At 48.4% G+C, this 4,148-nt stretch overlaps 1 protein-coding gene across 1 annotated transcript in view; it reads left to right on the top strand.

The window, feature by feature from the left end:
- Positions 1 to 4,148, top strand: part of TGFBR2 (transforming growth factor beta receptor 2) — a 95,312-nt gene that overhangs the window by 83,616 nt on the left and 7,548 nt on the right. The window lies entirely within an intron of this gene.

Genomic DNA, 4,148 nt, shown 5'->3' with positions numbered 1-4,148 from the left:
GAGGGAGGGAGGGAGGGAGGGAGGGAGGAAGGAAGGAAGGAAGGAAGGAAAGAAGGACCAAATCCTATTAAAGATGAGATTTGAATTCAGTTATTGCTGCTTATTATCATTTCCTTGGAATATACTTACTTCCTTGGTGTCTACACTGCCCCAGCTGTCTAACGATCCACCCCAATCTGTTATATTTAGCACTTAGGGCTCTGTGATGGACTCCTTTGTCTGGTTAAAAAGTGTATAGACTCCTTCTCAGAATAACTTTCTTAAATTCACCAAATAAAATACATTGAGAAGGCCAAAGGTGGGTGAAAATAAAGCTTTAAAATAAAGATTTTTTTCCCCTCCTTTCACATGGATGGACTGTCTAAAATCTCACATTTAACCCTTTTTAGAAGGCCATGAGAGAAATCCATCCTCTCTTGCTCTCGTTCTCTCCAGCACTCTGGAGGCAGGCACCGTGAAGAAGCCCTCTTCCAGGGTGTCTGGAGCACATCCAGAGAATCCCGGGAACAATTTTAGTTCTTGGTCCTCACTAAGTCATTCATCTGAATTCGTGGTAACAGAATATCTACACTTCATCAGAGCATTAAAGTTTTAAATTACACCCTAATTGCTTGAAAGTCCTATTGGATTTTCAGGTCTTGGTTGGAGCGGGAGAGAAAGGGGAAGTGATGGTAGGTGTGGTTCTGGAGTTAACTCTTACTTTGTTTACTTTTAAGTGGGAAGTCGGTTATTCATCAGGGGATGAATTCCATGGCCTTCTCCTTCTGGATTGGACTTCGAATTCTACTGGGTGTGCCCAGTTTCTAGGTTGAAGGGAAGGTGGTGGAGCAGTGCAGACCCTTTCAGGGCAGTCCTTGGCGGAATAAAACCTATCCCGGCTTTATTTTCATGGCCTCGTCAATACTGGCCAGAAACCAAAGCTGACTCCTCACCCCAAACCATTTGTCCTCCCTTCCTTTCAGGCCAGAGTTGTCAGGACAGCAAAGCAGGCAAGAATTTCAGCTTGAGAGTGGCAGAGAACCCCGAAGGACTATTGAGGTCCTCCTCAGGTTGCTACAAGCACAACCGAACCCCCCAATAAAGTTAGAAACACAGAGGAGGAAAGCAAGAGCTTGGGCCAGGCTGAGCTGTCCTGGCTTTCCAGGGGAGTCTCATTTGGAATGCAGATTGAGAAACTCGGGGGTACAGCTCGGGGAAAACTTTCAAGGCTTTTCACAGTTCACTTCATCAACACCACAGCTGTGCGCCAGATGCTGAGATTTCTGAGGAATATTATTCCTCTCCCAAAGACCCGCCTTCAGAGGGATGGAGAGGGAGGACTCTCATGGCATCCTAAGCAGAAATTAAAAGCATCATTGCTAGAGTGGCCCGTGACTCTCCCAGGGAGCCAGGACCCCGGGGTGAACTAGGGGCCCCGCAGGGAGAAAATATGGTGCTCAAACAGCCCAGGGAATGAGGTTTCTTCCAAAAGGGCTGCTGCGACTTCAGGCACTAACGGAAGAAGGAGAGGTAGCTGGCTGGTGTGCAGTCTTTGGAACCAAAGCAGAAACAGGAACTGGTTTTGATTAAAAAACCCTGCTGACTTGGCAAGGCCTGATTTTAGGAAAGAGGAAGGTTTGCTATTACATCATCTTCATAAGGCAATGTAGCCTCTGGGGTGTAGACAGTCCAATAATAGATTTGGGGAAAGCCTGGATTCAAAACTTGCCTCTCATTCTTAAAGCTGTGTGACCCAGGGCAAGTCATATAACCTCTGTGAGCCTCAGTTTCCTCATCTGCAAGATGGATTTAGTCATGCCCGGAGCACCTACAGTGGGTGTACAGGGTGTGCCTGGAGGACTAGAACCTTTGGCAGATTCCTTCTATCCTTTGGTGTCCACCCGCCACCCGGCTCTCTCTTGTGGCTCCAAGAAGCTGTGGCATGCACAGCCACCAGCCTCTGCTCACACCACCTCAGCAGCCAGACTAACCGAGGCTGAGGGGGACTGGCAGACCTCAAACCCAGCCGTGAGTTAGCAGGGTGTCCCCTACCGACTGGCACGTCTTCACGTGGCTTCACTTACCTGGCTGAAGAGTTGTGTGAACGGTTTGTTCCAGCGGGCCAAGAAGGCAGCTGCGGAGCGCTTAGACCTCGGTCAGGCAGCAGAGATGCCAGGATCTTGCGCTGCATCCCGGCCATCGCCGGGCATCCTGACTCTCGGATGGCTGGACGAGACAGTGAGGCTGTGGGCGACAGCTGCCTCCCTTGAATCCAGAAGACATCACGAGCCCATCTTGTTGCTATTTTACCATCTCATTCATTTATTACTTTACTCCTCCATCCGAGTCCTGTGGCACAGGCTCGTCTTCTTACCGGACCTAAAGTGTGCGATTTGGCAGCCCTCTGGGTGTCTGAACAGCCTATTGGGGGCTTGTTTTTAAGCTCTTATCTTCTGTTTTAGAGTCAATAACTCTGTATTGTATGGTATTCTAGGGCAGAAGAGTGGTCAGAGCTAGGCAGTGGCGGTTGAGGGACTTGCCCAGGGTCACACAGCTAGGAAGTGTCTGAGGCCACCTTTCAACCTCCTATCTCTAGGCCTGACTCTCAAACCACTGAGCTACTTAGCTGCTCCCCAGCCTTTATATTTAAAAAAATAATAATTTTTTTTAACCCTTACCTTCCGTCTTAGAATCAATATTCTGTATTGGTTCTAAGGCAGAAAGACTATGGTAAGAGTTAGGTAGGGAATGGGGGTTAAGTGACTTGCCCAGGGTCACACAGCTGGGAAGTGTCTGAGGCCAGATTTGAACCCAGGACCTCCCATCTCTAGACCTGGCTCTCAATCCACTGAGCTACCCAGCTGCCCCCCCTCCCCCAGCCTTTCTAAAGGAATACACTGCTCACTTTTTGCCATGAAGGAGGAGCTATAAAAGATGCCCTAAAATTGTCCCCTTTACCCAACCTAACCTGGGCTGCTTGCCATGCCAGATGGGGATCTCGCCCCACAGTTAAAAGATAATCCTAAATGTGTACATACAGGTTATTTGTGCCTGACCTACAGGTAGAGCCTTCTGAGCTCGGTTGGTCTGATTAGCCACTGACACACCGACCCCAACCTAGTGATGCCACTTTGGTCCTCTGCATACCAAAGACAAGAGCCCACCCAGCAGCCACCCTCCCAAGGCAGCAACATTGAGAATCTAGAGTCCGCGGCAAACTCAAAGCATCACTTGGTCTAAATAGGAAACTCTCCCCATCCTCTAATCCTCTGCAAGGTTTTGAATCAGGTCTTGATGGAGCCCAGACCAGGCAGAAGGTTGACAATAATTTATTACTACATTACATTATTACAGAATTTCTTTTGTTCAGATTTTCCAATAACTGTGGCGCGGCACTGCACATTCTTTATTCCCTCTTTTTTTTCATTTATTAATTTTTATTTTTTAGAAAAGTTAACACGGTTACATGATTCACGCTCTTACTTGCCCACATTCTTTATTCTCAATCGAGAGTCCGGGGTTTACCTTGCATGACCCGTGCTGGGTTCCGGGGATACAGAGACCAAACCGAAACAGTCCCTGCCCTCGAGGGGATTGCACTCTAAGGCAGTGGCCTCACGAGGGGAAAATGTGTTAACCTTTGATGTCCCTATTTTTTTTTTTTTTTTATCCTGGGACTCCATTCTAGGAGCATAGGGCCACAACCAGTAGGCAATGGGTCGCTCAGGGTCACCCAGCTGGGAAGTGGGCGATAGGGGTCAAGTGACTTGCCCAAGGTCACACAGCTGGAAGTGTCCGAGGCCGGACCTGAACCTAGGACCTCCAGTCTCTAGGCCTGGCTCTCAAACCACTGAGCCACCCAGCTGCCCCTATTAGTAAATCTAAATAAAATTGCTTAGTAAGTAGCAAGATAACGTCAGGGCAGAACGTGTAGCCTGTCAGCCCATCCCTCTATGCCTTCAGCAGCACTTTGCGTCTGTTCCTTCTCATTCCCTTTTCCCCTCTCCTGATGGCCATTGCTGGATTCTTGGTTCTCATTTGATCTCATCATTTTTCCTTAAAAGACTTCCCAGAATCCTCTTGCTCTGTATTAGAGCCCTTCATCATCCTCACGTACTACAATCGAATGAGCCCTTCTGCCTGTTATGCTGCCAGGGTTTTGCAGGTAC

This window comes from Gracilinanus agilis, chromosome 5 (genome assembly GCF_016433145.1).
Source record: "Gracilinanus agilis isolate LMUSP501 chromosome 5, AgileGrace, whole genome shotgun sequence".
Lineage (NCBI taxonomy): Eukaryota > Metazoa > Chordata > Mammalia > Didelphimorphia > Didelphidae > Gracilinanus > Gracilinanus agilis.
The sequence above is the reverse complement of the archived record's forward strand: the minus strand, read 5'-3'. Positions and strand labels throughout refer to the sequence as shown.